At 36.8% G+C, this 24296-nt stretch overlaps 1 protein-coding gene across 4 annotated transcripts in view; it reads right to left on the bottom strand.

The window, feature by feature from the left end:
- Nucleotides 1-23361, bottom strand: part of LOC106087662 (serine/threonine-protein kinase par-1) — a 48877-nt gene extending 25516 nt beyond the window's left edge. Inside the window, exon 1 of one of the 4 annotated variants that reach the window (XM_059370234.1) lies at nucleotides 23213-23361. The gene's annotated coding sequence lies outside the window, so the exon portion shown is untranslated. Of the gene's footprint in view, nucleotides 1-22651; nucleotides 22744-22901; nucleotides 22961-23212 lie in introns of those variants that run through there. The other 3 variants (XM_059370237.1, XM_059370235.1, XM_059370236.1) reach the window with 3 other exon arrangements.
- Between the last annotated feature and the right edge of the window lie 935 nt (nucleotides 23362-24296).

The raw sequence follows: 24296 nt of genomic DNA, 5'->3' as shown, positions 1-24296 counted from the left end.
CTATATCAGGTTATTTACTGATTTGACCCGTACTAGGCACAGTTTTTCGAAATCATAACAGAAAACCACATGCAAAATTTCAGCCAAATCGAACAAAAATTGCGGCTTGTATGGGCTCAAGAAATCAAATCAAGAGATGGGTTTATATGGGAGCCATATGAGTTTATAGACCGATTTGTACCGTATTTGGCACAGTTGTTGGAAGTCGTAAAAAAACACCACATGCAAAATTTTAGCCAAATTGGACAAAAATTGCGGCTTGTAAGGGCTTAAGAAATCAAATCTGCAGATCGGTTTATATGAGAGCTATATCAGGTTCTAGACCGATTTGGACCGTACTTGACACAGTTGTTGAAAGTCATAACAAAACACCAATTTTAGCCAAATCGGAAAAAATTTGCGCCTTGTAAGGGCTCAAGAAGTCAAATCACGAAGTCGGGTTTATATGGGAGCTATATCAGATTATAGACCGACTTGACCCGTACTAGTCACAGTTTTTCGAAATCATAACAGAACACCACATGGAAATTTTGCCTTCAGAGAATATTTTGTTAAAATTTGCCTTTGCAAATTGCAAATTTTGCCCATGAACATTCCACTAAGAAACACGGGCAAACTTCTCACATATCAATGAGTGCAGTCCGATTCAAGTATAAGCTCAATAATAAGGGGCCTCCTTTTTTATAGCCGAGTCCTAACGGCGTGCCGCAGTGCGACACCTCTTTGGAGAGAAGTTTTGCATGGCATTAGGAGGGGAAAGTTAGTTACGTTCAATAATACTACTTTTGATAAGTTGAAGCGATACGATCAAAAGTTCAAAAAAGACAGTTGCGATAAAAGATAAACTTCGTAATAAGCGTAAAAGTCGCCCTAACAGGTAAACAACATAAATGTGGGTAAATTCGGCAGAGACCGGCCTGGATTCGAACCTGTGCACGAGGAGCGGCGGCGGGGGCCGTTGCCGTTGTCTGCCGTTCGAAGCCATCAATACAACTTTCAACAGATGTACAGAATCATATATGTACAATGGGAGTAGTGTAATTGTTGTAGACAAAAAAAAATCTGCCATTACACAAAAACTCATGCATTAGGAAGAGTACAGCTAATAGACAGGGTTGTCGAGCGTGGTATTTATATCATATTGGCGTTTTCGCAATAAATTCAGTATAAGTACAACATACCAACGTACGGCCCTTGAAGCCTTCATATCTGATATGGCTGATGAGTAATGGTTGGTGTGTGTTGCGATCTCTGGCTTCCTTTTTCCATTTGCAAAGAAAATCTCCGATCATTGAGCTCGTCACGAAAGAGAAACAAACATAAAAGTATTTTATTGTTCGTAAAAATGTCCCAAGCGTTTTTAGTTTTTTTTTTTTTTTTTATCATGGATCGTATCGGTCTATAACCTGATATAGTTACCATATAAACCGATCATCAAGTTGTTTTTAATATTATACATAAATTTCTGTTACAACTATCTGACTGTATTTCAAGCACCTCTTACTGGCCATTTTTGAAGTAACTCTGTTATAGAATAATTCTGCAGATAGAATGCAAAGCTAATGAAATATACAAGGCAAGCGACCACAAATATTTTTTTTTTGTCCTCTGATTTCAGTGAAGACAATTTCTGCTCACATTTATTTCAAATTTCATTAAAATATTGCCATTAGAGAATACTTTATTAAAATTTGCCTTTAGAGAATATTTAATAAAAGGAGAATATTTTAATCAATTTTAGTTATTTGAGAAAATTTTATTCAAAGTTTGTTAGAGACAATTTTATTGAAAATTGGCCTGTATTGAATTGGATGTTGAAATCTTTTTTCTGCATTTTAACTCTAACATTTGCAAATGTGTTTAAATCATTAATTTTTTCATTCATGTGCGATTAATTTTGCCTTTTATAATTTCCTGGAATATAAATATTATTTATGTATGTTTACACTTGTTTTCTGTGCGCATGAGTTGTTGTATTGTGTAAACAAATTAGATGCCGGCAAGAAAGATGTATTTAAGCGTTAAGTTCTTTGTTGCGAGAAAAAATCTCTTTATTCAGATGTCGAGCAGCATTACACGGAAGTCGGCAATGTCGGGAATAAAACAGCCTAAAAATGAATGTGATTTATTGAAGAAGCAAAGTTTTCACGATAATCATAAAATTCCCAGTACGAGAACTAGTAAGGCATGACAATAGCGCATCAAAGTCCTCTAATAGAAGGAACGTATGCCTTCTTACATGAAGATTTCAAGAGGACTGTCATGCAACTCCTAACATTTTGACAAGGGATGCCTCTACCGTCTTTATGTTTTTTTTTTTCTGCAGTATCTTATAAAATATATGAGACACATGTGAGTGTCCATTGAACTGTCCAAGTATTTACCGTGAAAGGCAAGTACTAACCTGCCAATATCACTCAATGTTAAAAAGATTAAACATGGAATACGGAGACCAGGCCTCGCGGATGCAAAACAAGGAATGATATCAGGCTTCGAAGCCGCCGCCTTTTCCCGCTGGGTTCATCCACAATGGATTGCAAGTTACGGTATAATAAGCGCGTAAAAGACCATTTGACTTGTTGTTACATATATTGTTCAATTTTTTTGATAAGTGAAGGATAGGCCATACTTCATATGAATTAAAATCGAAACATAATGTTCAAAAGACCATAACATTGGGTATAGCAGATTTTTATACGCTTCACCATATTTCGCTATTCCGTTTGTAACACTTCTAAATATTGATATAAGACCCCACAAAGTATATATATTCTTGATCATCTTGACATTTTAAGTCGATCTAGCAATGTCCGTCTGTCTATCCGTCCGTCTCTCTGTCTGTGGAAAGCACGCCAACTTTCGGTTGGGATTGTAAATGGGTCATATCGGTCCATTTTTTTGCTATCTGCCATACAAACCGTTCACGGATCTTAAACCGTTCACGGCCTCTAGAGGGCGCAATTCTCATCCGATTTTACTAAAATTGTGTATGAGTTGTTTTGTTATGACTTTCGACTGCGCTAAGTATGGTTCGGAGGCCATCGTAGCGCAGAGGTTAGCATGTCCGCCTATGACGCTGAATGCCTGGGTTCGAATACTGGCGAGACCATCAGAAAAAATTTCAGCGGTGGTTTTAACCTCCTAATGCTGGCAACATTTGTGAGGTACTATGACATGTAAAACTTCTCTTCAAAGAGGTGTCGCACTGCGGCACGCCGTTCGTACTCGGCTATCAAAAGGAGGCCCCTTATCATTGAGCTTAAACTTGAATCGGACTGCACTTAGTGAAAAGTTCATGGGCATAATTTGCATTTGCATTGCAATTGCTAAGTATGGTTCAAATCGGTTCATAACCTGTTATAGCTGCCATATAAACCAATCCCGGATCTTGACTTCTTGAGCCTCTAGACGGCGCAATTCTTATCCGAGTTGGCTAAAATTGTGTATGAGGTGTTTTGTTATGACTTTCAACAACTGTGCTAAGTATGGTTCAAATCGGTTCAGAACTTGCGATAACTCCCATATAAACATATCTCCCGATTATACTTCTTCAGCCCCTAGAGGGTGCAATTCTTATCCGATTTTGATGAAATTTTGTACAACGACCTCTTCTATGGCCTTAATTTGCGTGCCAAATTTGTTCGAATGGTTCCATTACCTGACATAGCTCCCATATAAACCCATCTTCTGTTTTTACTCCTTGAGCAATTATTATCATTATCCTCTGTTTGTCTGTAAAGAGATGCCGGGCAAAGTATTTGACAAATACTATCCATGGTGGAGGGTATTTAAAATTCGGCCCTGTCGAACATAGCACACTTTTACTTGTTTCCTTTCATGAAAGGCCGATTGTGGGTAAAATCTAAACCCTGATTTTGGTAAAGTTGGTGATAATCATCACCACCATATGTGGGGAATTTCAGATGTTAATGAAAGGAGTTATCTTTTTATTGGTAAAAGGATGACAACAGGATCGTTTCATTAGTTTCGGTCTTAGGTAGAGATGGGTTTCTACTGGGTAAATACCAAACGCTTGTGTATTTATTGGGTAAATACCCAATTCAACGATATTCAACAAAAAGTTTAGAGGGGTACCGGAACACGCTGTGCCAAATTTCATCTTAATGGGATGAAAAATTCTCTTTTTATAGGCTCATTATAGGCTCATCGGGAGATCGGTATATATGGCAGCTATTTGACGTGAATGGGTCAGAGTCAACCAGAACACACTGTGCCAAATTTCATCGAATTCGGGTAATAAATGGATCTTTTATGGTTTGAATACCCTATGTCGGGAGATCGGATGGTCGGTCTAAGGGCAACTATATCCAGATATAATCCGATCAGAACCGCACTTCACAGAAATTAATAGGGCTCTACCAGAACTCACTGTGCCAAATTTCATCGATCTCGGATGAAAAAATTACCAATTTACTGCCACAAGACTTTAAGTATGGAGATCGGTCTATATTTTATTTATATAAAATCCGATTTTATGAGATAACAAGATCAGGTTTATTTTCAAAGAATACGAAATCATCAAAAATTTTTTGAAAAATTTTTTATACCCAAGATATCTGCCAAATTATAAATACCCAGCTTTTGGGTATAAATGGGTAAATATCCGGGTATTTACCCAATTTACCGGCAAAATATTGGGTTGCCCAAAAAGTAATTGCGTTAATATGGCAGCTATATCAGGTTATGAACGATTTGAACCATACTTGGCACAGTTCTTAGAAGTCAAAACACCAATTCGGATAATATTGGTTTGCCCAAAAAGTAATTGCGGATTTTTTAAAAGAAAGTAAATGCATTTTTAATAAATCTTAGAATGAACTTTAATCAAATATAATTTTTTTACACTTATTTTCTAAAGCAAGCTAAAAGTAACAGCTGATAACTGACAGAGTCACAAGCTGTGAAAAAATTTGTCAACGCCGACTATATGAAAAATCCGCAATTACTTTTTGGGCAACCCAATAACATCATAGCATTGAGGTGAATCACTTGCCAATTGTAATTAATTCCAGATTATGATATGTTCACATTCACTTTGCAATGAGCAACGATGACTCACTTCATATCATACTTGAATGAGAAATAATGCCCTGAGATAGTGTGATGTATACGTAATCAATACTCATACGCCACAAGGTACTACAAAACATTGCAAATCTGTGGAAATATGACAAACCCCCATAACTCGAGTGGTCATATTGCTACAAAAACCCTTAAAATAGGCTAACAAAACTTTTTGTTAATAATTTAAGGCAAATGTCAAAAGAAAGTTTGTAATGTTATCTTTTTATTAACATCTGGCTTAACTAGCCAATCATTATAAAATTTTGCACACACTACTATTTTAGCCCAAAGACAAGCGCTATGAATTTTGGCAAAAATCGGTTCAGATATTTGCCTCATTTATATTTAAAAGGACGTACATAGTTAGTATAATTTTCAACCGATTTGCACGAAATTTGCTATGGATTGTTTTAATACCCATCTTAAAATAAAATTGCTTCATATTCGAGTTGTGGATTTAGTCTCAGTGAAACTTTTTCAATGGAAATCTTCAAATTGAAAATAATTTCGCATTTTTTAATTTTCTTCGAAAAAAAAACCTGAATTTCATAGCTGTCAAATATAATGGGTTATTATTTAAATGTGTTTTGGTGATTCATACTAATTGTTTTTTTTTTCTTAAGAAATTAGAAAATTACTATACATTACATTTATGAGTTTTCGAATTCTTAATGTTATTGTTTTTTTAACCAAAATATTTCTGCATACTGTAGGTGGCGGCAGTACACGTCTTTCAATTCATTAAATAATTGTTTAAAATGAGAATATTAACAACCGCAAACAATCAGCAATTTTCACTTGGCTGACATGCTAATGGCATAATTTGGCAAAGCAAGCGAATAATGTATGATGTGGGTGTGTATATTTAAGTTTTTAGGGAAAAAAGCCAATTTGCTTTCTAATGATTTTTTAAAGTCAATGCCATTTAATTTATTGATATTTTTTAACTAAGGCTCAAGTTTCTTATTAGACCCTGCTCCACTACTGTATTACACGTTAAAAGGATAAATCAAAAGGAAAGAATATAGACCCTTGCAAACACTCCCGAGTATTGGACATAAACTAATGGGATAAAAATCTTTTTCCTAACAGTCACCTGTAGCAGTAATCCTGCCCGATTTGGACTCAATTTGGCACAAGTTTCTCATGAGTCTCGTTATTACTGGTGAATTTTATTGAAATCGAATCAGATTCAGTTATAAAAGGTGATTTTTTAAGAGCTATTATTGGTTCTTCATGTAAATGTTGACCGTGACCGCGCCAAATGGTCCATCCGCTTGGTCCAATTTTGGCATACTCTTTCCCACATTTCAACCGGTATCTCACGAAAAAATGCTTCAATGTTGTCTTCCAATGCGCCAATTGAAGTGAGCTTGCCTGTATAGACATGAGCTTTATCATAGCCCCACAAAAAATAGTCCAAAGGCGTTAAATCGCACGATCCAGGCGGCCAATTCACTGAACTCGCCTCTCAATAAGGCCGTTGTTACGAGTGCTGTGTGGCATGTGGCACCATCTTGTTGAAACCACATGTCATGCAAAGCAAGCGCTTGAAATTTGGGCAACAAGAAGTTGGATATCATGTCACCATAGCGCTCACCATTCACAGTTACGTTACGATTCGCATCATCTTTGAAGAAGTACGGTCCAATGATGTCACCAGCCTATAAACCGCACCAAACTGTGACTTTTTCTGAATACATTGGTAGCCTTTCTTCTCTGCTTCTGGCTGATCTTCACTCCAAAATCGACAATTCTGCTTATTTACGTAACTATTGAGACAAAAATGAGCTTCGTCGTAAAATGAAAATAAATCTTTCTTGACAGAACACGCATTTTGATAATAAAATTCAATAATTTGCAAGCGTTGTTCGTTTGTAAGACGATTCATGGTTAAATTATAGATCAAACTGAAGATGTGTGACAGTGACAAAGCATGCGTTAGCTTTTAAAACAAGTGTTGCCAAAAAGATAATAGCTAAAAAGTCACCCTTTAGCTCCCATATATATCTATCGCTTGACTTTCACTTCTAGAGTCTTTGCAATCACATTTATCACCCGATCTTCTCAAAACTTTGCACTACGCTTTCTTCTATTGGTTGCCCAAAAAGTAATTGCGGATTTTTTAAAAGAAAGTAAATGCATTTTTAATAAAACTTAGAATGAACTTTAATCAAATATACTTTTTTTATACTTTTTTTCTAAAGCAAGCTAAAAGTAACAGCTGATAACTGACAGAAGAAAGAATGCAATTACAGAGTCACAAGCTGTGAAAAAATTTGTCAACGCCGACTATATGAAAAATCCGCAATTACTTTTTGGGCAACCCAATACAACCACCACAAAACGTGTGAATTTTGGTTAAAAATCTCCTTTTCAAATTTAAGAAAATTTTAGTTTCGACGACTTAGCCTGCATACTCAATGTGGTGTAGACTATCAAAAGGTCGTCTTCGCTCGACTTTAGCCCGCCCTTATTTGCTATACTCTCCACAATAGGATTGGGGTATACTGATTTCGTCATTCTGTTTGTAACAACAAGTAAAAGCGTGCTAAGTTCAGCCGGCCCGAATCTTATATACTCTTCACCATGGATCGCATTTTTCAAGTTTTTTGCCCGATATCTCTTTATAGGCAAACAAAGGGTAATTAATATAAATTGCTATGCTGGAGCTATTTCAGGTTATTGACCGATTCGAACCATATTGGTTTGAATGCAGGAGACCATAGTAAAAGTCATTGTGTAAAATTTCAGCCGAATTGGATAAGAATTGAGCCTTATTATAGCTCAAGAAGTAAAATCGGGAGATCGGATTATATGGGAGCTATATCAGGTTATGGACCGACCTTATTTGGCACGTATGTGGAATGAAGTCGTTGAAAAAATTTTTAGCCAAATCGGATAAGAACTGCACCCTCCATAGGCTTATAAGTAAAATCCGGAGATCGGTTTCGTATGAGAGCTATATTCGGTTTTGAACTGATTTGAACCACACTTGGCGTAGTTGTTACAAATCAACACAAAAGACTTTGAATTTCTGCCAAATCGGATAAAAATTACTCACTGTAGTAGCTTAAGAAGTCAAGATCCGAGATCGATTTATTTGGCACAACCTGATATAGCTTCCATATAAACCGATTTCGAATCTTGACTCCTTGAGCCTCTAGAAAGAGCAACTATTGTCCGATTTGCCTTTAATTTTGTACAACGATTTTTTGTATGCCCAACGATTTTTTGTATGCTTCCCTATAAACCGAACTCCCTATTTTACTTCTTGAGCCCCTATAGGGCGCAATTCTTATCTGATTTGGTTAAAATTTGGCACAACATCTTCTACTAAGGTCTCCAACATCCAAGCCAAGTGGGATCCGAATCTGTTCATGACTTGATGTAGCTCCAATAATATAGCAACTCCTATCCATTAACCTTTGTTTGCCTTTACATAGATATCGGCCAAAGAACTTGACAAATGCTATCCATGGTGGAGGGTATATAAGATTCAGCTCGGCCGAACTAAGCACGTTTTTGCATGTTTTTTTTATTTTGGTCAATAATTCTTTTGAGTGCCAACACTGCTAACAACATATGTACAATGGTGCATCGTAGCGAATGAGTGTTTAAATTATCAAGAGAACAATCATACGATCTGATGGTAAAAATGAAAATGTTGCCCATGAAAATTCCACTAAGGAACAACACCAAACTTCTCACATATCAATGAGTGCAGTCCGATTCAAGTTTAAGCTCAACGATAAGGGGCCTTCTTTTTATAGCTGAGTCCGAACGGCGTGCTGCGGTGTGACAACTCTTTGGAGAGAAGTTTTACATGGCATAGTACCTCGCAAATATTGCCAGCATTAGGAGGAGAAAACCACCGCTGAAAATTTTTGTCTGATGGTCTCGCCAGGATTCGAAGCCAGGCGTTCAGCGTCATAGGCGAACATGCTAACCTCGATCTGGTGGTAAGTTGACTATTTTTATACCCTCCACCATAGGATGGGGGGTATATTAATTTCGTCATTCTGTTTGTAACTACTCGAAATATTCGTCTGAGACCCCATAAAGTATATATATTCTTGATCGTCGTGACATTTTATGTCGATCTAGCCATGTCCGTCCGTCTGTCTGTCCGTCTGTCTGTCGAAAGCACGCTAACTTCCGAAGGAGTAAAGCTAGCCGCTTGAAATTTTGCACAAATACTTTTTATTAGTTTAGATCGGTTGGTATTGTAAATGGGCAATATCGGTCCATGTTTTGATATAGCTGCCATATAAACCGATCTTGGGTCTTGACTTCTTGATCCTCTAGAGTGCGCAATTCTTATCCAATTGGAATGAAATTTTGCACGACGTGTTTTATTATGATATCCAACAACTGTGCCATCGGTCCATAACCTGATATAGCTGCCATATAAATCGATCTTGGGATTTGACTTCTTGAGCCTCTAGAGGGCGCAATTCTTATCCGATTTGAATGAATTTTTGCACGAAGTATTTTGTTATGATATCCAACAACTGTGCCAAGTATGGTTCAAATCGCTTCATAACCTGATATAGCTGTCATATAAACAGATCTGGGGACTTGACTTCTTGGGCTTCTAGAGGGCGCAATTCCTATCCGATTTGAATAAATTTTTGCACGAAGTATTTTGTTATGATATCCAACAATTGTGCCAAGTATGGTTCAAATCGCTTCATAACCTGATATAGCTGTTATATAAACAGATCTGGGGACTTGACTTCTTGGGCTTCTAGAGAGCGCAATTCCTATCCGATTTAGCTGGAATTTTGCGTGACGTATTTTATTATGGCTTTCAACAACTGTGTTAAATAAAGTTCTAATCGGTTTATAACCAGATATAGCTGTCATATAAACAGATCTGGAATCTTGATTTCTTGAGCTTCTAGAGGGCGCAATTCCTTTCCGATTTAGCTGGAATTTTGCGTGACGTATTTTATTATGGCTTTCAACAACTGTGTTAAATAAAGTTCTAATCGGTTTATAACCAGATATAGCTGTCATATAAACAGATCTGGAATCTTGATTTCTTGAGCCTCTAGAGGTCGCAATTACTATCCGATTTGCCTGAAATTTTGTACGACGGATCCTTTCATGACCATCAACATACGCGTTTATTATGGTCTGAATCGGTCTATAGCTCGACACAGCTCCCATATAAATCGATCTCTCTATTTTACTTCTAGCGCCCCGAAAGGGCGCAATTCTTATGCGAATTGGCTGACATTTTACACAGGTCTCCAACATATAATTTAATTGTGGTCCAAACCGGACCATATCTTGATATCGCTCTAATAGCAGAGTAAATCTTTTCTTATATCCTTTTTGGCCTAAGAAGAGATGCCGGGAAAAGAACTCGACAAATGCGATCCATGGTGGAGGGTATATAAGATTCGGCCCGGCCGAACTTAGCACGCCTTTACTTGTTTTATTTTCACAAGTGTTGTCATAAATAATTTGTTTTTACCCTCCGCAAGAGGATGGGTGATATAAATTCGTCAAAACGTTTGTAGCACATTGAAATATTTAACTGAGACCCAACATAGTATATATTGGGTTGCCCAAAAAGTAATTGCGGATTTTTTAAAAGAAAGTAAGTGCATTTTTAATAAAACTTAGAACGAACTTTAATCAAATATACTTTTTTTACACTTTTTTTCTATAGCAAGCTAAAAGTCACAGCTCATAACTGACAGAAGAAAGAATGCAATTACAGAGTCACAAGCTGTGAAAAAATTTGTCAACGCCGACTATATGAAAAATCCCCAATTACTTTTTGGGCAACCCAATATATTATTGATCGTCTTTACATAGTAAGTCGATTTAGCCATGCCAGTCCCTCTGTCCGTCCGCCTGTCGAAACTACTCTTACTTCCGAAGGAGTAAAGACAGACGCTTGACAATTTAAACAAATATTTCTTATTAGCGTAGGTCAGTTGTAGATTGTAAACGTCCCAAATTGGTCCATATTTTGCCATAGCTGCCACATTAACCGAACTCCCAATTTGGCTACTTGAACATCTGAAGTGAAGTTCTGTTATAACTTCCCTACGGGAAATGGGTCAGATTCCAAACCTGTTACGGGATAGGTCCTGTGGTGATATAACCGGTCCCAGTTCTCGTCGCCTTACATGGAAAAAAAAACAATCACTTTTATAGGGATTTGTCGCTCGAGGTGACGAATTGCCACCATTCTAACACCGTAGGATAGGTCCTGGGACAGTTCGAAAAGGATAAGTATACTTTGCAAGTATTTTTAAGGGAGATAACATTAGTTAGCAAATATATTTAACGGATAAGTAATTTTTAACAATAATTAAGCGACTTTTTGAAAACTTATTAAGAATCATAAGTTATGCCAAATGAAACTTTTCATTCACTGTAGGATATGTCCTGTGACAGGTAACTATTTAATAAGTCTATTCATGCTCGTTAGTAAGTCTATTCATGATGAAATGTCAAAGCATACTGAGCATCTTTCTCTTTGACACCATGTCTGAAATCCCACGTGATCTGTCAAATACTAATGCATGAAAATCCTAACCTCAAAAAAATCACCCTTTAATTCTCCAGTTTAGGACCGGTATATTTGGGGCAATTGGCTACACATTTCCCGTAGGGTTCTAAAACCTTTAGTTGATCTTTAACATGACATAGCTCCTATATAAACCTATCTACAGATAGATATCTATCTTCCCAATGTGGCCAATTAATTTGAAGTTAAAATTAAATATGATTTCTCAATGAATTTATGCTTGAAATTAAATAAGATGTTCAGATTTCCAAAATTTTGAAAATTCCGCAATCGTAGACCATGACTAATCCCGTATTTATTTATGAAGTTGACAAATTAGCCCTAGACATCAACAATATCAAACAGTCGTTGCGTGAGGTGGCATTTCGCGGAAAATAACAGCCAAAGACATGCGTCGCAGTAAACACGCCGAGAAAAAGGAAAAAAAGACAAAAAACAAAACAAAGTGGGTGCCATGAAAAAATATTCTTATAATTTGTTTTGGCGGTGATTAAATTTATGTGGTCTACATTAGCTTATAAATTCCTTAAACATTATTTGCAAGTAAATATACATTCTTATACATACATAAATACGATGTTGTTGTACTTAACAGGAAAAAAAAACATATTTGTTTGTGAACTACAAGTTTTATGAAAATAATAAAATACCTTATTGTCGAATTTTAAGGCATACAAAGAAAAAGGTGGAGCGTTGAGAGAGATACTAGATTAAAAAGTAAAAACGTGCTAAGTTCTGCCGGGCCTAATCTAGGGAACCCACCACCTTTGATTCTGTTAAAAATTTACTTAAACAGAACTAAGTTGAAAGGAATAATTTTACTTTACGTATTAAAATTCTGCCAATCCAGGCAAAAATGTAAGCTTTTACGAGCCGTAAAAGGCAATCGGCTATGAGTTTATATGGAAGCTATATCTGATTATAGACTGTCTTGCATAATACTTATCATGGGTGTTGGAAGTCATAACGAAACACTACGTGGAAAATTCATCAGTCCAATCAGATACAAATTGCACCTTCTAGGGGCTTAAGATGTCAATTTGGGAGATCGGTTATACACCGATTCGGACCATACTTACCACGATTGGGGGAATTTATGATAGAATACTACGTGCCAAATTTCAGCACAATCGGCTAACATTTGCAGCTCCTAGGGGCTACAGAAGTCGAGTCGAAGCACCTATATTTTTGGGAGCTATGCCCAAACCTGATAAACCGATATGGCTTATTTGAAATCCCCAGTGACCTATGAATAAGAAGTATGTTCAAAATTTCAAGAGGATATCTTTATTCATTCGACTACAATCGTGATTTCCACAGACGGACGGACAGGGGGATGGACAGGGGGACGGACAGGGGGACGGACAGGGGGACGGACAGGGGGACGGACAGGGGGACGGGCAGGGGGACGGACAGGGGGACGGACAGGGGGAAGGACAGGGGGACGGAAGGACAGACGGTTGGACAAAGAGCGGACGGACAAAGAGTGGACGGACATAGCTAGATCGACTTAGAATGTCAAACCGGTCAAGAATGTACTGGGTTGCCCAAAAAGCAATTGCGGATTTTTTTAAAAGAAAGTAAATGCATTTTTAATAAAACTTAGAATGAACTTTAATCAAATATATAATTGCCATTTTGTTCGATAACCTTTTTCCATCTTCCTGGCAAATTTAGTATTCCACGCTCATAGAACATCTGGCCTTTATCTGCAAAAAACTGAACCAAGTGAGATTTTATAGCCTCATCATTGCCGAAAGTTTTACCATTTAAGGCGTTCTGCAAAGATCGAAATAAATGGTAGTCTGATGGTGCAAGGTCAGGGCTATATGGTGGATGCATCAAAAGTTCCCAGTCAAGCTCACTCAGTTTTTGGCGAGTGACCAAAGATGTGTGCGGTCTAGCGTTGTCCTGGTGGAATATGACACCTTTACGATTGACCAATTCTGGTCGCTTCTCCTTGATGGCTGTTTTCAATTTGTCCAATTGTTGACAGTAAACATCCGAATTAATCGTTTGGTTCCATGGAAGCAGCTCAAAATATACCACACCCTTCCAATCCCACCAAACAGACAGCATAACCTTCTTTTGGTGGATATCAGCCTTTGAAGTGGTTTGAGCTGGTTCACCATGCTTGGACCATGATCGTTTTCGACTAACGTTGTTGTAAACAATCCATTTTTCATCTCCAGTTAGGATTCGTTTTAAAAACGGATCGAATTCATTGCGTTTAAGGTGCATATCACAAGCGTTGATTCGGTTTGTTAAATGAATTTCTTTCATTATCAACTTCATTTGGACGACCGAAAAATCCGCAATTACTTTATGGGCAACCCAATATATACTTTTTGGGAATATGGCTATGAATAAGTGTTTATGTATATGGAGAAAAGGCCTGTCAAATGGGTCACACATACGAGCGAGTTTAAGTTTGTGTCTAAGGAAAACAGTTTTCAGCTCACTTAGAAAAATCGTTTAGGAGACTATTTGCACTGGAGACTGGATAAGTCATACGCTAAGGAATAGGTGGATAAATTGCGGGTTCCATGACAAATATAAGAGAGAAAGTGGTACAAGGCATGCCACAGGGGGCCTGGATAAACCATATGCTAAGGAACAGGTGTATAAATTGCGGGTTCCATGACATAAATATAAGGGAGAAAGTGGCACAAGGCATGCGACAGGGGGTCTTTTATAGCCACTCCTTTGGGTGGTCAACATAAATGACCAATTGCGGATGCTAACTGTGGAGGGATTTGAACCCCGTCTGCTATGCAGACGATGTTATAATACGTCTTAGGGATAAGGATACGAACCAGTTATGCAGAAGGGCCGAAAAGGTCTTCCATCTGGCATATGACTGGTCTAGACCCAGGGGTCTCAATGTTAACCCAGAGAAGACAGAAATATCCCCGTTCACGAGGAAGACGAAGGTGGGCCAATTTGACGCACCATGTTTCCTCAACAAAACGATTTCGATATCTGACAAGGTCTAATACTTAGGAGTGATCTTGGATAGGGCATTTAATTGGAAGTGTCGCATTCGGGAGGGTAACGAGTAGGCTCACAGATGTTGGGCACTATGTAGAGGGGCCGTAGGCTTGAAATGGGGCATCCGAGGATAGTCCACTAGCTCTATAGGAGCGTGATTAGACCAATACTTACTTACGTAGTTTGGTGGACTGCAAATATGCAAATTTGCCCATTAACATTCCATTAAGGAACAGGGACAAACTTCTCACATATCAATGAGGGCAGTCCGTTTCAAATTTAAGCTTAATGATAAACGACTCCTTTTTGCCGCAGTGTAACACTTCTTTTGATGCCATAGTACCTTACAAATGTCGCCAGCATTAGGAGGGGATAACCACCGCCTCCTGTTTCGCTGTTCCACGTAACACCGAACGGATTGTTTCCTAGCTGATCTTAACATATCTTCCAAATTTCATCGAAATTGGTTCAGATTTAGTTATAGCTCCCATATATATGTACCGCCCGATTTGCACTTTATTTGCCGTAGCAACTACAATTTCTAACGGATCTGCACAAAACTTGGCGCAGATTGTTTTGCTACTGATCTTAACATATCTTCTAAATTTCATCGAAATTGGTTCAGACTTAGATATAGCTCCAATATACATGTATTGCCCGATTTACACTTATAAGGCTGTAAAAAACATAATTTGTAACCGATCTGCACAAAATTTGGCACGGATTGTTTTGTTACTGATCTTAACATATCTGTGAGATTTCATCTAAATCAGTTCAAATTTGGATGTAGCACCCATACTTATTTATCACCGGATTTGAACATATATGGCCGCAATATCAACAATTTACAAACGATATGATTAAAAGTCGGTTCAGATTTAGATATAGCTCTCATATACATATATATATTTATATATTGCCCGAATTTATAATTGTATTGGGTTGCCCAAAAAGTAATTGCGGATTTTTTAAAAGAAAGTAAATGCATTTTTAATAAAACTTAGAATGAACTTTAATCAAATATACTTTTTTTACACTTTTTTTCTAAAGCAAGCTAAAAGTAACAGCTGATAACTGACAGAAGAAAGAATGCAATTACAGAGTCACAAGCTGTGAAAAAATTTGTCAACGCCGACTATATGAAAAATCCACAATTACTTTTTGGGCAATCCAATAGAACTTTTGCCTTTCTTTACTGGTTATAGAGTTAAATCTTAGTAAAACCAAAGTTATAAGCATTTCACCTCTGGTTTTGATTCCATCCCACTGTGTGGCGCTTAGCAAATTCCGGAAATTTTCTTTTTTTCGCTCAAATACTTTCATTATCAGCACATTTTTTTTCTTTCCCTTGTTCAATTTGTTTTTACAAATAACGTTCAAATAAAAAAATCTTAACACACTTTTATCATGCCCCAGATCTATTTGCATTGTAATTCTTTACCAAATCTATTTTTAAGAATTTAACAAGATGAAAAACATTTCGTTCCCATTGTCAATGACTGCGTACAGTTGAATGATCATTAATTGAATAAATTAGAAAGTGTAGGTCTGGCTATAATGCAAACGGGACAATTTCTAGCTTTTTTACGCTCTTCACAGTAGAATGGCATTTCAACATGGTCATTGCGTTTGTCAAACTCCAAATATTGTTCGATCTTATTTTGATATATTAAGTGACTCTAGTGATATCCATCTATCAGACAGTCCATATGTATAAAGCTGGCTATAAAGAATAGAATAAAGCTTTCCTACTGAAGTAATGCCCAATTGTGATTGATTGATTGATTGATTTCAATGTCTATGTCATGGATGGTATAAACCCTGCAATATCATATAAAACCATCTTTCGCATTGACTTATGAGCCCTTGAACTTAAATTTTTTTTTTGATAATATATCTTTTATTGACTTTGCATTGACTTATGAGCCCATAAACTTAAAAATTTTTTTGATAATATATCTTTTATAGCTTTTATCAAGAATAATATATAACTCTGTAACAACTGCTACTGTAAGATTTAAGGGGATGGGGCCCGCACGACTTGGTCATTATGATATGTGTCTGCTTTAAACCACAAGGTGCTCCACCGGTAGGACCGTATTATGGTCAGGCAGTCGCAAGCCGATCTCAGTCCCTGGGTTCTCAATGAAGACTCCCAGGCCCACTCTGTCCTCTAACTTTGATCCATTCGTTACTTCGGTTCAGATTTTCTCTTTTCAACCTAACCTAACCTAACTTAAACCAGTAAGGAAAGGCTGAAGTCGGGCTCAGCCGACTATATAATACCCTACACCGCCGGGTCTACCTACTACTTTTAATAAATAGAACCTATGTCTAAAGCAAGATGTTTTTACAATGGGACCTTAATTCTGGCTACGGCAGACTTAAAGGCAAATATCAGCTAAAACAAGTAAAAGTGTGCTAGGTTCGGCCGGGCCGAATCTTATAAACCCTCCACCATGGATCGCATTTGTCGAGTTCTTTGCGCGGTGTCTCCTTTTTATGCAAACAAAATGGATCAGAATTGTTATACTATTGGAGATAGGTTGCCCAAAAAGTAATTGCGGATTTTTCATATAGTCGGCGTTGACAAATTTTTTCACAGCTTGTAACTCTGTAATTGCATTCTTTCTTCTGTCAGTTATCAGCTGTTAATTTTAATTTTGATTAAAGTTCATTCTAAGTTTTATTAAAAATGCATTTACTTTATTTTAAAAAATCCGCAATTACTTTTTGGGCAACCCAATATATCAAGTTATAGTCCTATTCAGACCATAACTGCATTGAATGTTGAAGACCATAGTCATTGTATACTATTTCAATCCATTCGGATAAGAATTGCGCTTTGTAGGGGCTTAAGAAGCATAATCGGGAGATCGGTTTATACGGGAGCTGTATCAGACTATAGATCTATTATGACCATATTGAACATGTATGCTGAAGGTCAGGGGAGAAACCGTCGTGCAAAATTTTCTGCCAAATCGGATAAGAGTTGAGCAACATAGAAGCTCAAGAAGTCAAGACCCAAGTTTGGATTATATGGAAGCTACAATATTAAACCATATTTAGCATATTAGTTGGAAGTCATATTGAATCACGCCATGCTAAACTTGAGCCATATCAGATAAGAATTGAGTCGAGATCCAAGTTCGGTTTATATGGCAGCTATATCAAAACATGGACCGATATAGCCCATTTACAATCGCGACCGAGCTATAAGCTATAAGAAGTATTTGTGCAAAATTTCAAGCGGCTAGCTTTACTCCATCGAAAGTTTGCGTGCTTTCGACAGACAGATGGGCGGACATGCCTAGATCGATTTAAATGTCATGACGATCAAGAATATATATACTTTATAGGGTCTTAGACGAATATTTCGAGTATTTACAAACAGAATGACGAAATTAGTATACCCCCATGGGTGCTACATAAAAATCTGGACCGATTTTCATTCGATTTGACCACATGCGATATTTTGTAAAGATCGGACCAAAATTGTGGGCAATAACACCCAGGTCGGTAGGGTCACGAACAGTCTTGCAGTGTAAGAAGGAGTTTAATGCCTTCTCTGAGGATGGCAAAATCCACATCGTTTGGGTGCCGGGCCATAACGGATGAAGGGGGAATGAAAGGGCAGACGATTTGGCGGTGAAGGTCAGAGGACTGCTGTCAGTAGACGTTGTTAACCCTTAACTGACCATATCGGATAAAAGATACATGTGGGTCTTGTATGTAGATCTGATCCAATTTTTATGAAATTTTGCACACAGAATGGTATGTCAAATAGAAAACCTTATGCAAAGTTTTGTAAAGATCGGGGCAGAATTGTAGACATAAAAGTTCAAATCGGATGAAAGATATATGGGAGCTATATTTAAATCTCACCCGATTTTTATAATATTTTGAACATATATTGGGACGTCAAAAACGCCTTTCATACCAAATTTTGTACAGATCGGATCCAAACTATGGCTTCTAGAGATTTAATAGGTCATATCGGATGAAAGATATATATGGTAGCTATATCTATCATCTATATCATTTTGTACAGCTATTGGGACGTAAAAAGAACCATTCACATCACATTTTGTAAAGATCGGACCAAAATTATGGCTTCTACAACATTAATAGGCCATATCGGATGAAAGATATATATGGGAGCTATATCTAAATCTGACCCGATTTTTATGAAATATCACACACGTATTAAGACGTCAAATAAAATACCTCATGCTTTAGGATAATCAAACCTATGCTTCATAAAACTCATACTGAAGTCATGACTTTGGAGGAAAACGATTAAATTACGAACCCGATAAACTATTCACTAAAGACTGCATGTCTTTGAACCAAACCAAAGAATGAAAGAGATCGTCCTTAAGCTGATACTTTACAGAAAAAAATCGAACAATAATTTTTCAATTAAAAATGTTATTGAAAATATAATATTTTTTTTCAATTAATTTTTTAATTGAATCTGGAAGAATTTTCAATCACAATTATTTTAATTTGCAATTAAAAAATTAATTGAAACGAGAAAAAAAATGTATATGTACAAAAAAAAAACCAAAGAATGAAAGAGATCGTCCTTAAGCTGATACTTTACAGAAAAAAATCGAACAATCATTTTTCAATTAAAAATGTTATTGAAAATATAATATTTTTTTTCAATTAATTTTTTAATTGAATCTGGAAGAATTTTCAATCACAATTATTTTAATTTGCAATTAAAAAATTAATTGAAACGAGAAAAAAAATGTATATGTACAAAAAAAAAATTAAAATTTTTCCGGAATTTTCCACTTTTTTACTACACAGAAAAAAACTAAAAATCTTCATGCTTCAATCATGGAAATGATAATATCAATTGCAGTTTTTTAAAAAGATGAATGAAAAATATTTCAATCAAAAAAATTGCATATTCATTAAGAAAATTATTGAAAATTTTTGAAATTTCCAATTAATTTTTTAATTGATCCAATTGTTAAGTTATTATTTTTGCTAAAGGCACACTGTATAGGACGCACCTTAGATTTTGATGCAATATGGCTCATATAAAACTCCTGTTATGTTAATTTGATCACTAATAGATTAGAATTGCGTCTAGAAATTTAAAAGGTAGTCAAAAAACTGTTTTTTGGCGATTTTTTTTATCGTTACACCTCGAAATATTGATCTGCGACCCCATAAAGTGTATATATTCGGGATCGTCACATTCTGTGTTGATCTAGCCGTGTCCGTCCGCCTATCCGTCGAATGCATAAATCTATCGTTAGAGATTGCAAATGGGCCATATCGGTTCAGATTTGGATATAGCTCCCATATAAACCGATCTCCCAATTTGAATTAATGAGCCCTTGAAAGCCTCAATTTTTGTTCGATTTAGATGAAATTTCGCATACGGTGTTCTGTTACGGGTTTCAACTATTGTGCAAAGTACGGTTTAAGTCGGTTTATAACTTGATATAGTTCCCATAGAAACCGATCTCCCGATTTGACTTGTTGAGCCCCTGGAAGCCGCAATTTTTGTCCGATTTGGCTTAAATATTGCTTATGACTTGCAACAACTGTAACAAGTACGGTCTAAATCGGTATATAATCTGATACAGCTGCCATATAAACCGATCTTCCGATTTGACTTCTTGAGCCCCTCGAAGCCACAATATTTGTCCGATTTAGCTACATAGTATTTTGTTATGACTTTCAACAACTATGTCAGCCTATAACCAGATATAGCTCCCATATAAACCGGTCTGTCGATTATCCTTGTTCGGTTCCTAGAAGCTTTAATTTAGCTGGTTTGACAGAAGTCTGGTATGTAAAATAAAATTGTGCCCTTCAAGTAAATTTAGTTTGTATAAATTTTTAGCAGAAACCATGGTGGTGGGTTCCCAAGATTCGGCCCGGTCGAAATTAGCACGCTTTTACTTGTTTTCAATTAAATATGCAATTTATTGAACATTTGTTCAAATACTTCTTCACAAATGGTGATTGATATTATCATTTTCGTGATTGGAGCAGTTTTAATAAAACAATTAATTGGATTAATTAATTTCGTGATTGAAACCGATTTTTATTTTTTTCAGTGTATGTGTGTTTTAGTGAATATTATCAGACAGTAGGAGTATTTCTGGCTGATTTAACTGTAGAATGTACAGGGCAACATTGGATTAAGTCAGCAGTTTAGAAACAAGGCGACCTCTCGACATACGAAAATTACACTACACAAGACACTGATACTACCTGTGTTGTTATATCGTTCCGAGGCATGGGTACTTGTGAAAGCAGACGAGGAAGCGCTTGGAGTGTTTGAGGGAAAGATTCTTTGTAAAATATATGCACCAGTTTGAGTAAATAGAGAATATAGGCGTCGTATAAATCATGAGCTGTATGACGACGACATCATAGTTACACGTATCAAAATACAGCCGTTGCGTTGGCTAGGTCATGTTGCCAGAATGGATGAAGAAGCTTCAGCAAGGAAGTCTTGTGAGGGCAATCTCGGTGGTACGCAAACCGTGACGACTAAAAGCCTGATGGAAAGATCAAGTGCTGGGAGACACCTCGAAACTTGGTATTAGACATTTTAGAATGAACGCAGAAGATCGAGGATCGCTACTTTACGTTTGACTAATGGGGCAAATGTTCTGTCATAGCCAATTAAAGTAAAGTATGTAGAGAGGTGTCACCCTACAGCAAGCCGTTCGGACTCGGCTATGAAAAGGAGGTTCCTTATCATTGAGCTTACAATTGAATCGGACAGCACTCATTTGTGAGAAGTTTGCCCCAGTCCCGTAAGGGAATGTTCATGGGCAAATTTGCATTTTCCTATAGAGGGCAACCATACTTCGTTCGTTCCGTAATTTTCCATATGACTATTAAGTTACTTATCTGTGAATATATATTGTAATATTCGGTCCAAGACAACATTAACAAGTTATAGTCCGATTCGGACCATAAATGAATGCTGAACATTGTAGAAGTCATTGTGTAATATTTCAGTTCATTCAGATAAGAATTGCGCCTTGCAGGGGCTCAAGAAGCAAAATCGGAATATCGCTTTAGATGGGAGCTGTATCAAGCTATTGATCGACTCGGACTATATTAGACACGTATATGGAAAGTCATGAGATGGGATGAGAATTGCGCCCTCTAGAGGCTCAAGAAGTCAAGACCCAAGATTGGTTTATATGGCAGCTATATCAAAACATGGACCGATTTGGCCCATTTACAATCCCAACCGACCTACACTAATATAAAGTATTTGTGCAAAATTTCAAGCGGCTAGCTTTACCCCTTCGAAAGTTTGCGTGCTTTCGACAGACAGACGGACGGACGGACATGGCTAAATCGACTTAAAATGACATGACGATCAAGAATATATTGGGTTGCCCAAAAAGTAATTGCGGATTTTTCATATAGTCGGCGTTGACAAATTTTTTCACAGCTTGTGACTCTTCTGTCAGTTATCTGCTGTTACTTTTAGCTTGCTTTAGAAAAAAAGTGTAAGAAAAGTATATTTGATTAAAGTTCATTCTAAGCTTTATTAAAAATGCATTTACTTTCTTTTAAAAAATCCGCAATTACTTTTTGGGCAACCCAATATATACGCTCAGACGCATTTTTCGAGGTGTTACAAGCAGAAAGACGAAATTAGTATACCCCCTTCCTATGGTGGAGGGTATAACAAATTGGCATTTCCTGTGACAAAAACAATTATCATCTTGAAATGAGAACCTTTGCAGCAGTTTCCGATTTCATCACATGATGCAGACGATAGCAAACACCACACACTTTTGTTCCACTGTGCAAAGGTCTGTTCAATAAAACCAAAAAAAGAAAAAAAAAACACGTTAACTGACAGACACCATGTTCGATTATTTCGAAATAAACATTCAACTACAACAATAACGGCACTGCATAACGGTAAGGCGAAACAACGCGACAACAGCGGCATCCCTCGGCAATAGCGACAGGCGACGAACATATGCAAATATGTCGTTTTCTGGTGTGGGTATGTACTATAGATATACAAGTATGTGGGATTCTTTGCATGTCGTTGGTACATATACACTTGATTTTCACATCACAACGACTAGTCGTCGCAATATGCCACTGGCTGGCTACTTTGTTATTTCAGTTTTTGTTTCTTCAATATTCTTCATCTTCATCATGATCATTTGTGAGCACAAAAAAAAATAAAATAAAATAATAACGAAAAACAAATTTCACTTGTCTTCCACTGTCCACTTTTTGTTTTGCGCTTGGATACCTCCTCAACTCTTGTACATATTTTCCGTTGTTCGGTCGGGATGATGGTAGGAAGAAATTCTTATATAAAATAGAAATTATGAATGATTTTTAGAATTTTCCGTTAACACATCAACGAACAGATCACTAAAGCGCAGCGTAATTGATGGAAGGCCCTAAATCATTTTTTTTTTGTATTTCAAAAGCTAATCACTTGTAACTCAATTTTTTCGCAAATTTTTTTGGAGCTGAGAATTTGGTTTGGTTTTTGCATTTATATATTTTCTCGTGTAAATAATTTGTTTTTTTTTTACAAATATTTTCTTTTCGTACCGTCGTGTACCGTTACTATGAAATTTTCTTAAACTAGAAAATGGCTATTTTTAAAATGCAATTTCAGACACTCTGAATGCGTAGTTTTTTCAATGACTCGGAGAATTTTCAATTTTCACACCGAACCGCAGGAGAATCTAAAGCAGACTGAAGAATTCATCATACTCGGTTGGGGCTATAATTTCGAAAACAACAAAAATCATAGATATAAGTGTAGAAGTCAGTGTTGCCAAGGGCAAATATTTTTTGAAAAGACATTTTTTTTTGTCGAAAAACAAAATTTCATCTTAAAAGAATTAAAAATTTTCGATGGCTCCGTATGCTCTCAAAAAAAATTCGCAATTCAATTGAAAATAGTTTGAAATTTTGCCATGATACTCATCTAGGAGATTGTCAAGGAAGTTTTAAGTACAAATGCCTTTGAGATCAAAAGTTTCGAACCATTATAATGACTGTATCACCAGTTGAACTACAGTTGATGGAGATGCTCTCTGGTCATTGCGATAGAATTCCTGCTGTAAAATGGAGGAACACAAAGGTCATTTTCAAATGACTGTATCACCAGTTAAACTACAGCCTGTGTCTGATAGAGCTCCCTGGGCATTGCGGTAGATGGCTTCTGTGAAATTGAGCAACAGAAGCTAGCATGTTCGCCTATGATGCCGAACGCCTGGGTTCAAATCTCGGTGTGAACATCAGAAAAATGTCTAGCAGTGGTTATTCCCTTACTAATGCTGGTTACTTTTGTGAGGTATCCTGCCATTTCAAAACATCTCTAGCAAGTGGTGTCGCTATGCGGCGCTCCTTTCGGACTCGGCATCCCTATGCGGCACTCCTTTCGGACTCGGCATAAAAATTGGGGCCTCTTATCATTGTGCTTAAACTTTAAACGGACTACACTCATTGATATGAGAGAAGTATCCCCTGTTCCTTAATGGAATGTTCATGGAAAATTTAGTAGTTTGGAGTAGGATAGTCAATGGACTGTCATCTGTTAACTCCGATGTTTTTGCGGAATTTACTGAGTCTCCTCCAGCTGTGACGATGGAGACTGGTATCGGGGCCGATACATACAAATAGCCTT

This window comes from Stomoxys calcitrans, chromosome 5 (assembly GCF_963082655.1).
Source record: "Stomoxys calcitrans chromosome 5, idStoCalc2.1, whole genome shotgun sequence".
NCBI lineage: Eukaryota > Metazoa > Arthropoda > Insecta > Diptera > Muscidae > Stomoxys > Stomoxys calcitrans.
This window is presented reverse-complemented; position numbering and strand designations above follow the sequence as displayed.